At 42.2% G+C, this 12009-nt stretch overlaps 1 long non-coding RNA gene across 1 annotated transcript in view; it reads left to right on the top strand.

The window, feature by feature from the left end:
• The window catches only part of LOC132513836 (uncharacterized), a 202531-nt gene that overhangs the window by 149809 nt on the left and 40713 nt on the right, over positions 1-12009 (top strand). Inside the window, exon 3 of the long non-coding RNA XR_009538550.1 lies at positions 9346-9478. This is a non-coding gene — a long non-coding RNA (uncharacterized LOC132513836). The remainder of the gene's footprint in view (positions 1-9345; positions 9479-12009) is intronic.

Below are 12009 nucleotides of genomic sequence, written 5' to 3'. Positions count from 1 at the left end.
CTCCGTGCTATACAGTAGGTCCTTGTTGGTTATCTATTTTATATATAGCAGTGTGTGTATGTTAATCCCAACCTCCTGGTTTATCCCTCCCCGCACCTTTCCTGTTTGATAACCATAAGTTTCTTTTCTAAGTCTGTGAGTCTGCTTTGTGAATAAGTTCATTGGTATCATTTTTTGGATTCCACATATAAGTGATATCATATTATATTTGTCTTTTCTGTTTGATTTCACTTAGTATGATAATCTCTAGGTCCATCTATGTTGCTGCAGATGGGATTATTTGATTCTTTTGTATGTGTGTACCACACTTCTTTACCAAGTCCTCTGTCAGTGGACGTTTAGGTTGCTTCCATGTCTTGGCTATTGTAAATAGTGTTGCAATGAACATTGGGGTGCATGTATTGTTTTGAATTATGGTTTTCTCTGGATATATGCCCAGGAGTGGGATTGCTGGATCTTTTTTGATTCTCACCATAACCCTTTGAATTCAGAACTCTTATCATCCCCATTTCTCACAGATGAGAAAACTGAGGTTTAAAGGATTTAAATGACTTGTTCAAAGTCACACAGCTAGAAAGTGGCTAAGAGTACGAGTCAGTAGACTATAGCCATGGACTAAATCCAGCCTGCCACCTGTTTCTGTAAATGGAGTTTTATTGGAACATAGCCACACCCACTTCCGTGCATACTGGGTTGGTCTGCTATCGCATAACAATGACAGAGTTGAGTAGTTTGCAACAGAGATCGTCATATGGCCCATGTAATGGTTTTGTATGTGTCAACTTGACTAGGCCGTGGAACCTAGATATTTGGTGAAACATTCTAGATGTTTCTGGGAAGGTGCTGTTTAGATGAGATTAACATTTAAATCAGTAGACTTTAATAAAGCAGTTACCCTCCATAGTATGAGTAGGTCTCATCCAGTGAGTTCACAGAAGAAGACTGACATCCCTGGAGGAGGAGGGAATTCTGCCAGCAGACTCCCTTCAGATTTGAACTGCAACTCTTGTGGGTCTGACCCACCCTGCAGATTCTAAACTTGCCAGTCTTCATAATCATATGAGCTAATTCTTGAAAATACCTCTTTCTTTCTCATATAGGTAGGTAGGTAGATAGATAGATGATAGTTATAGATATCTATATATAGATTTACCTAGATAGATATAAATATAGAGATCATCTATCTAAATCTGTTTAGAAAGATCTCTGTGTCTACGTATCCTGTTGGTTCTCTTCCTCTGGAGAACCCTAATACAGCCCTCAAAGCCTACAATATTTATTTGGCCCTTTACAGAAAAAGTTTGCTAACCCTCGCCTAAGAGCCAGGATCAGAATCCAGGCAGTTTAAATGTAGAGTTTACACTCTCGGTCACTCCCTACACTGTCTTGTGGAACTGGATATCCAACCAATGGAATACTCTATGGCCATTAAAAAATCATGATACCTAAGTATACTTACTGGTTTGAGAAAATGTTCAGAATGTATTGCTAAACAAAGAAAGCAGGTTATACCTGTGTTTATGGTATTATCACATTTCTATTGGAAAAAATAAGCCTGGGAAAAGTTACAGAAATGTATACACTGTATATGATAACAGCGGTTTTCACCAGACACTGGATTATGGGTGTTTTTTACTTTTCCTTTATACCTCCTTGTATTGTCTAAATATTTCACAATGAGCATACAATAAGAAGGAAAAGGCAACGAAGCAGTTTTCATTTTGAAAATGGAAAGAGGATGTCTAATGATTTGCATTTTATACTGCTTCAAAATTACCCCATGTTAAAACGTTCAAGTTTACAGAATGTCCTCGATGACAAAAGCTGTGTAGTAGCTACAGCCCTCTCTGTATGCCGTGCTAGTCCATTTTTTAGGCAGCAGGCAATCTGAGTGGTCTTTCAAAAGTACTCATCTGGTTGTGTTACTCCTGTGCTTCAATTCCTTCCACGATTCCTCTTTAAGGCCTGAGTTGTCAGCAGTGGCACACAGGGCCTTTGTCTTTGGCCCTTGCTGCACCAGTCTTGCACTCTGTTTTGGCCACACTGATTTATCTGTAGTTCCTGAAAGCACCTTGGCTCTTATCTTGGTCTGACAAGATTAGTCTCATCATTGCCACTGAGAGCAATAACTAGATCTTATCTTTGTTTTTTTAGTGCTTAGAACAGTACTTACTATAAGTAGGCAAAATGAATGTGGAGAATGCTGAACCTCTATTATGACTGTTAATGAGTTTCAACCTTGGTCCTGGTAGACAAGATGGCCAGAGAGGTTGACATTTAAGTCACTGAGGACTTACTCTATTAGCAATGTGCTTCAGTTGCATTTTGGGTGGGTTGATTTGGGAACCTAATCATAATATATAATATTGCGTGGATAAAAAAACGTTTTAGGTTCTTTCCCTCTGTGTCAAATACTGGCTAGATGTTCGCCAGTACGTTTCCTTTTCCTGGATACTCAGAAAAACTATATTTCTTAGCTGTCCTTCCAGTTTGGTTGGGAAATTGTGACTGAATTCTGGCCAATGTACATATGAACAGAAATCATGTGTGCCTTTCACAAATGTGCCTTCTGCATATTCTCATTCACTGGTTCATGTGGCTGAACTCGAAGACTTCTGAAATGGTGGAGTTGCAAGATGGAAGGAGCCTGGTCCCTGAACTGTGATGTAGACTAGAAACAAACCTTTGTTGAATTTAGCAACTGAGATTGTAGGGTCTGTTTGTTATTTCAGCCCAACCTAGCTTCTCCTGACCGCATCATCTTTCAAAGAAACGTTTGTAACTCTACTTGTTTTTGAGTTGGGCAGGGCTTAACATGGTCACTTTAATTTGACACTGGAGAATGCAGATGTCGAAGCATATCTCCTTATTCAGCTTCTTCATTTGTATTTTCCAAATGATTTGAAAGAGAAACATGGAGTAAGATAATGACTGTTCAGTAGAAAGCAAAAAATAGTACAGAGCATAAATAACTCACAATTAGCATAACAATTCTTACTATTAATATGAATCTTTCATTTCTTCTCTGCTTAATTTTTTGAGTTTGCAAATCTGCTGTGTTTAATAGAAAGCTCCAAATATACTGCCTTTTCAATAAAAGGAGGGGTCATACAAATCTATCAGACACATGAATGTATTATGTATTTAACTTGTTGACTTATTTATATAAGGATGAAATCAAACCAGAAATCAATTAGGACCTACTGTGTGTGTTTTGTTGTATGGCACGTGCTCCTTTCAGTTGGTGGATTCAAGCTGCTTGTAGTCATGCTTGTCTGGTAAATAATCTTTGCTAAATGTGACCAGAAATATGGAATTTTTAATTGGCAGTTAATAATCCTTGGGCTGCATGTTACTCTATTAGACATCTGGCTGCCAATTCCATACAGGATCTTTTCATGACCGTCATACACTGCAGGGAACATTAATTTACTCTGAAAATCAAATTAATTGAAAAGGTCTTTTTCAAGCAAAACACATGAAAGGATATTAGCATAGTGCTTGCAATGTAATGATTTGATCCATTGTAGGGATTTTCTCTATGAAATTTCGCCTGATTCCCCCTACTTGCTTGGTATACCCTCCTTTTTTTTTTTTTTTTTTTTTTTTGTTTGTTTGTGCGGTACGCGGGGCTCTCACTGCTGTGGCCCCTCCCGTTGCGGAGCACAGGCTCCGGATGCGCAGGCTCAGCGGCCGTGGCTCACGAGCCCAGCCGCTCCGCGGCATGTGGGATCCTCCCGGACCGGGGCACGAACCCGCGTCCCCTGCATCGGCAGGCGGACCCCAACCACTGCACTGTCAGGGAAGCCCTACCCTCCTTGTTTTAAATTAAAAAAAATTTTTATTGTAGTATAATTGCTTTACAATGCTGTGTTAGTTTGTGCCGCACAGCGAAGTGGATCAGTCACGCGCATACACATATCCCCTCCCTCTTGGACCTCCGTCCCCCCCATCCCACCCAACTGGGCCGTCACAGAGCACCGAGCTGAGCTCCCTGTGTTGTACAGCAGGTTCCCACTAGCTATCTGTTTTACACATGGCAGTGTATTTACGTCAAACCTGATCTCACAATTCATCCCACCTTCCCCTTACCACCCGCCTCCGTGTCCACACCTCTATTCTCTATGTGTCTTTCTATTCCTGCCCTGCAGATACGTTCATTTGTACCATTTTTCTAGATTCCACATACATGCTTTAATGTACGATATTCGTTTTTTTCTTTCTGACTTCTGTCTGTATGACAATGTCTAGGTCCATCCACATGTCTACAAATGACACAATTTCGTTCCTTTTTATGGCTGAGTAATATTCCATTGTATGTATGTGCCACATCTTCTTTATCCATTCGTCTGTCAATGGACACTTAGGTTGTTTCCATGTCCTGGCTATTGTAAATAGCGCTGCAATGAACATTGGGGTGCATGAGGTACACCCTCCTGTGCTACCACTTAATTTATGTGAGCCTTATATCATGACCTGTGACAATTATTTCTCACCTGGCTCCTCTAGAGACAAGGGGGCTCACACCACCCACCTTTTAACTTCATACCCTAAGTGCCTGGCCTGAAGTAGAAACCCGGTAAATGCTTATTTTATGAATGTTGATACAATTGTTTAGACTAGTGTGCTTTTAGAGTTGAAAAAGTCCCTTAAGATAAACAATTAAACACCTACTTGACAGTTACAATGTTTAACTGATTGTTATATGTAGCATGGATATAAATAAATCAGATTTTGTATAACTATATCTGGGTGTTTTATACAGTTTTGGGATACTAAAATTTTTTTAGGAGAAACATGGTGGGAGGGTAGGAGGTTGAGGAAAGATTTAAGGAACAATTTAACGTTGTTTAACAGTGCAAAAAGAGCCAGAATGGACAATAGGGTGCTAACTATCTTGTGACTTGGGGTGGGATGTCCTACCATATGTGACAAAGTCCAGGCTTAGACATTCAGCCAAATAAGACAGTGAATGAGAAGCCAGAGGGTCAGAGGAAAGGAAGGTTTTGAAGCCATTTTACACTCTTGTTTTTGCTTTTACCCTGCCTACACCGCTGTCAGATAGGACCAAACTTGAAGGGGAATCTGTTCTCCTATAAACACCTCCAGAGGAAGATGAATGCACTGCACCCGGTAGTTAGTTATTTAGCCAGGGTGGTTGTTACTGAATTCTTCCTTTTATATAATCCCAAATTCTTTAAGCTATGATTTAAACTCTTTCTTTTTGTTGTTGTTGTTGTTCTTTCTTCAGTAGAGCTAGAGAACAACTGGTCATCTTCTTCAACATAAGATGTTAAATCACCCCAGTTAGTTTTTTTCCTCCATTTTGTATCAAATTCCAGCTCCCTTATTTATTTCTTTTAGGATCTTATTTCCAAAGCAGCCATGTCTCTGACACTCTGCTGGAATGTCCCTGGGCTGTCTCTTTCATCCTGGGGCTCTGAACACCACTCCATAAAAAGAACATGACAAATGACCAGCAAAGAAACGCTAGTATGTGACATCCCTAAATGTCACTTTCCTGTGTCCTTCTCTCCTCCCAAGTTAGTTTATTCACTCAGAGCACATTCTACGTGTCAGGAGTTCTAGGTGCTCTGGGATATCATAGTGAACAAAACTCATGCATATCCCTCACAGACTTTACATTCTAGCTGGGGGAGAGAGATAAGACACAAAAGATAGAAGTAAAGAGCCGTAGTATGCCAGCTGATAATAAACGTGTCGCAGACAAAGTGGGGAAACGGAAAGGTAGTGTTTGGGGTCGCAGTTCTAATAGTGGCTAGGATAGGTTTGAGAAGGTTGTTAAGAATGATTAAAGAAGATAATTTAGGTGATACGAACAAATTTTAACCTTCATGAAGCGGGCAGTATCTGTGCCCAAGAGCCCAGAGAAACACAAAATGAGGCAGAAGGCAGGAAGCTTTTACAGCATAAAGAATAAGGAACAAAGAAATAAGGATAGAGCCCAGAGCTGGCTTGGCGTTTGGGGATTGGCTGACTGGATGGACTGCGTTTCTGCTTAAGCGGCACTTTTGCAGGGACACAAAGTGATCTTTTTTTGTTAAAATTTTTATTGGAGTATAGTTGGTTTACAACGTTGTGTTAGTTTTTGCTGTACAGCAAAGTGAATCAGCTATACGTATACATATATCCCCTCTTTTTTGGATCTCCTTGTCATTTAGGTCACTACAGAGCAGTGAGTAGAGTTTCCTGTGCTATACAGTAGGTTCTCATTAGTTATCTATTTTATGCATAGTATCAGTAGTGTATATATGGCACAAAGTGATCTAAGTTTTGGTTGGCCGACGTGGCACGTGGCACCCGAGGTGGGAGCGGTTCCAGCTTGGGCCTGGAAATTTGTCTTTCTTTTTTTTGGACCGAGCCACGGGGCATGTGGGATCTTAGTTCCCCGACCAGGGATTGAACCCTCACCCCCTGCAGTGGAAGCATGGAGTCTTAACCACTTCACTGCCAGGGAATTCCCAGAAATTTGTTTCAACAAGGTATATTCTGAGTAAGGACCTCACGGAGGTGAGGAAGCCAGCAAAACAGGCATCTGGAGGAGAGCATATGGGGCGGAAAAAACAGCCAGCATGAAGGCCTTGAGGTCAGAACTGGCTGGTGTGTTTGAGAAACAGGTGGCAGTCAGTGGACGGAGCAGAGTGAACAAGGGGAAAGAGTAGCAGGGATGAAAGCAGAGAGGTTCGGGTCAGGTTGTGTAGAACCTTGGAGGCCGCTAGAAGGATGTTGGGTTTTACTCTGGGATGGGGAGCCATTGTGTGTTTTAAGGCAAGGACGGACCAGATCTGATTATGCCTTAACAGGAAAACCCTGTGTCGAGGATACACTGACGGAAGCAAGGGTGGGGGTTGGGAGACCAGCTGAAAGCTATTGTGACGATTCGGCAGCGTCATTACGCTGTCTCCAGCCAGAGCAGTGGAAGCAGAGACGGGGGAGAAGTTGCCAGATTCTAGGTATGTTTTGAAGGGAGGAACAGTAGAATTTGCTCGTGGAATGGATGTGAGTATGAAAGAAAAGGAGTCAACGATGACTTCAAGGTTTTTGGCCTGAGCCACTGGAAGGATGGAGTTGCCATTAATGGCTAGGATAGAGAAGATTTTTGGTCGTGGCAGGGACGTGCTGGTAGTGGGTAGATGAGGAGTCAGTTTCAGACATGGTGAGTTACAGAAAACTGTTAGACCTCCAAGTGGAGATGTTGAGGAAGCCGCTGGATGTACACATACGGAGTTCATGGATGAAGTTCTGGCTAGAGATACAAGTCCTGGAGTCATCATCCTATTGAAGGTATTTATAGCCCTGAGGCTGAAGGAGATCACCAAAGTAGCATCCACGTTATAGATAAGAGGCTCAATGAGTGAGCCTTGGGGCATGCCGCGGGGGGGGATGGGCTACTTGTAAAAATATAAGCATGTACATCGTACACAAGCATTTTTCTTGGCCGCACCGCGTGGCATGTGGGATCATAGTTCCCAGACAAGGGATCGAACTTGTGCCTCCTGCATTGGAAGCACAGAGTCTTAACCGCTGGACTGCCAGGAAGTCCCCACACAAGCATTTTGATGAAAGTAACCAAGAGTGGAGAAGGAGGGTGATTCAGCCCGGTATGGAGGGAGGAAAAGATACTGCTGGGTAGAACATGACCGGACAGATGAAACCTGGAAGAGTAAGAAGGCAGCAGTGAGTGAAAAAGCCTAGGCTGATGGCTAGAAGCAGATGAAGGGACAGGCTGGCTGCAGTAGGCAGCAGGATGGAGAGACAGATAGAATGGCTTAGGTTACTCTCTTGTTTTGCAACTCTTTCGCAGTGAAACTAACAGCCACGTTTCAGACAAGGCTCCCTGGAAACAGCCTCTGAGATGGAGTATTGTCTGCAGGTGGAGTACTCATCTACAGAAAGTTTACTGGGATTGCTCACCTGCAGAAGGTTTACTGGGGAGTGCTCATGGGAGATACACCTGAAGGAGGTCAGGAAGGTAGGCGGGGCAGAGAAGTTGAGCTGTGTTGTGCTTACAGCTAAGGCTTCGGATCCCACAGGGTGCTCTGGAGCTGGGATGGCCCTTCAGAATCGTCCCAAACTGAGGTAAGGGGGACTGAGTCTCTGTATCATTGAATCAGCCGGTCATTGGCCCAGGCTCTTCCCCCGCAAGAGGTGGTGTTACCTTGGGCAAGACAGTCCCCTGTAGCTGAAGGCAGTGCCCAGAGAGGGCCAGAGCTGTGAGCCGTCAGCAGCTGATACTCTCAGAAGCTGGGGTGTGGGTGTCCTGGCCCCGAAGACAAGAGGGGGTGTGGCTGGTGCACTGCAGTATCCACTAGAAGCATCTATAAGCTGAAAACACGCTGAGAGGTCAGGTGTTAACGTTTAAATGAATGCACATAAATGGAGATAGCTTCTTTCTCCACTTGTGAAAAACGTCTCTTTATTTGCTGGTTTTTATAAGATGGTCAGTGTTTTCATCAGGGGTGGTGTTATTAAGTTACTTTAGAGAAGTGACTAGAAAGTTGGACAAAATAGGAAAAGTATGCAAGAACTAATGCCATTCAAATCTTTCTTAGAGCCGGAGCGTGCCGGTTAGGGAGAATGTGAAAAGAATACAGCCTGTATTCAGGCTGGAAAGAGAACCAGTAATTCTCTACCGCTTCCCAGTAATTCTCTACCGCTTCCCACGGAGGCCTTTGGAGATGTGTGGAGGGGGCTTTGTCTTCACAATGACTGGGAGAACTACAAAATGAGGGAGGATCGTGCACGATGCAGAATTGCCCCAACTCAAATGCCAATAGTATCTCTACAGAGAAACACTTAAATGGTTGAAGGAAGTTAGAGGCAACCTGGTGATAGGTAGGATGACCAGATCATTTATTCTACTAACCAGGGCGTTTTTGAGATTGAAAGGGTTTTATTAATACTTAAGTCAAGATGACTAGAGTAAACCATGAGTGAGGGCAGTGAACTAGGACCACGAGAGCCCTGGTGTAGGGGCTGCTGGCAGTTACCTGCACGGGTGAAGGGCTAAGCGTAACCCAGGAACACAGTTTGTGAAGAGTGTATGCAAAAGCTTCCTATATGGCTTGGAGTCCCCCTGTTGTCATATTGACTATAAAAAGGGATGGAATATTTCTCTCCGGTGGCATAAGAAGAGTTACCCATCTTAGCCACAAATTCCTGACTGATTAAATTGTCAACATGCCTAGGATGGTTACTTTCAGTATGGACATGAATTGAACCAGTAACCTCAACTCTCATTATTGGTAAAAGTATTCCCTCCATGCAGTGTTTCCCAACTATTTTCACATCATGGCATACAGAGAAATTGATTTTTAATTGTAGGGCATCCTTGGTCGACTGCAGGAGGCTGAAGGTTCCAGGCTGTATCCGGCCATCCCCAAGACTGCAAGGTTTAAGACCTCGACACTACTGGGACCCCTGAGGAGTACACCGCTGAGAAGCTCTGCCTTACCAAGTAAGTCTTTGAAAGCCTAGGAACTTCAGAAGAAAACAGAGAAATGGTGAAGTAAACCTAACTCATGGTTTTAACACTTTTTATTGTTGTTGAATTTAGGAATAATTTGTGTTTGTTTAAAGTGCTTAAAATGTTTGTGGCAATTTGGCATATTTGCAAATTGGAGAGATGAGTCTTAGGTTGCAATTGAAAATGTATACTTATACAAATGTGATTTCAAAATGAACAGAAAACTGGACTCAGTTCATATAGTATATGGTATCAGAATATTTCAGAGAACGTGTGGCCCACGGGTGCGCAGTTCACTCCCCTGTTTTGGAGGGAGTAACTGCAGGTCCAGATAGAGGGGCCAGGAGAGGATGAGCTGGGATGCGGTGAGCAGCAGAGGACAGCAGAATCAGATGCCAGGCGCTGCTGTTGCAACCACTCTTCCCAAAGGAGGCCCAATCTTCCTGGCAGCAGCAAGGTGTCTAGAATTCGTCCTGGGAGACCATTGCTGCCTGTTCTTCAAACCTTCCCCTGGAGAACAGCCTCAGGGCATTGCTGTCTTTCTGACCAGCCCAGCTGTTTGTCTTTTTGATAATAGCCATTCTAACAGGGTGTAAGATGGTATCTCATTGTGGTTTTGATTTGTATTTTCCTGATGATTAGTGATGTTCAGCACCTTTTCATGTACCTTTTGGCCTTCTGTATGTCATATTTGGAGAAATGTATGTTGAGATCTCCTGCCCATTTTAAAATCGGACTTTTTTTTTTTTTTGCTGTTGAGTGGTTTACGTTCTTTGTATATTTCAAATGTTAATTACTTGTCAGTTATATGAGTTAGCAAATATTTCTCCCATTCTATGGTTACTTTTTTATTGTGTTGATAGTTTCTCTTGCTGTGCAGAAGCTTTTTAGTTTGATGTAGTTCCATTTGTTTACTTTTGCTTTTGTTGCTTTTGCTTTTGGTGGAAACTTCAAACAATCATTGCCAGAGGAATGTCAGGTAGCTTACCCCCTATGTTTTCTTCTGGGAGTTTTATGGTTTCAGGTCTTGCATTCAAGTCTTTAATCCATTTTGAGTTGATTTTTGTGTATGGTGTAAGATATTGGTCCAGTTTCATTCTTCTGCATGCATTTGTCCAGTTTTCCCAGCACCATTTATTAAGGAGACTGTCCTTTTCCCATGGTATATTCTTGGCTCCTTTGTTGTAAATTAATTGACCATATATGTATGAGTTTATTTCTGGGCTCCCTATTTTTCCCCATTGATCTACGTGTCTGTTTTCTTTTAATTTAATTTTTATTTTATATTAGAGTATAGTTGATTTGCAATGTTGTGTTAGTTTCAGGTGTACAGCTAAGTGATTTAGTTATACTTATACATATATCCATTCTTTTACAGATTCTTTTCCCATATAGGTTATTACAGAATATTGAGTTCCCTGTGCTATATAGTAGGACCTTATTGATTACTTTATATACAGTGGTATGTATCTGTTAATCCCAAACTCCTGGTATATCCCGCCCCTCACCTGTCCCCTTTGGTAACCATAAATCTGTTTTCGAAGTCTGTGAGTCTGTTTCTGTTTTGTAAATAAGTTCATTGTATAATTTTTTTAGTTTTATTTATTTATTTTTTAATTTTTATTTTTTTGCGGTATGCGGGCCTCTCACTGACGTGGCCCCTCCCGTTGCGGGGCACAGGCTCCGGACACGCAGGCCCAGCGGCCATGGCTCATGGGCCCAGCCGCTCCGCGGCATGTGGGATCTTCCCGGACCAGGGCAAGAACCCGTGTCCCCTGCATCGGCAGGCAGACTCTCAACCAATGCGCGCCACCAGGGAAGCCCCTATGTGTTTTGATTAGATGATTTAGTCTATGGATATTCAAAGTAAGTGTTGATAAGTATGGATGAATTTCCATTTTGTTCATTGTTTTCTGGCTTTTTGTAATTCTTTTCATTCCTTACTTCTCTCCCTTTGTGATTTGATGCTCTTCTGTAGTAGTATGCTTAGATTCCTTTTTTTCAATATTTTAATTTTATTGGATTTTACTTGATTTACAATGTTGTGTTAGTTTCAGGTGTACAGCAAAGTGATTCAGTTATACATATATTCATTCTTTTTTAGATTCTTTTCTTATATAGGTTATCACAGAATATTGGGTAGAGTTCTCTGTGCTATACAGTAGGTCCTTGTTGGTTATCTGTCTTATATATAGTAGTGTGTGTATGTTCATCCCAAGCTGTTGATTTATTCCTCCCCACCACGTTTCCCCTTTGGTAATCATAAGCTTGTTTTCAATATCTATAAGTCTGCTTCTGTCTTATAAATAAGTTCATTTGTATATTTTTAAAAATTAGATTCCAGGGACTTCCCTGGTGGTGCGGTGGTTGAGAGTCTGCCTGCCAATGCAGGGGACATGGGTTTGAGCCCTGGTTTGGGAAGATCCCACATGCTGCGGAGCAACTGAGCCCATGTGCCACAACTACTGAGGCTGTGCTCTAGAGCCTGTGAGCCACAACTACTGAAGCTCACGCACCTAGAG

Source organism: Lagenorhynchus albirostris, chromosome X (assembly GCF_949774975.1).
Source record: "Lagenorhynchus albirostris chromosome X, mLagAlb1.1, whole genome shotgun sequence".
Taxonomy (NCBI): domain Eukaryota; kingdom Metazoa; phylum Chordata; class Mammalia; order Artiodactyla; family Delphinidae; genus Lagenorhynchus; species Lagenorhynchus albirostris.
The sequence above is the reverse complement of the archived record's forward strand: the minus strand, read 5'-3'. Positions and strand labels throughout refer to the sequence as shown.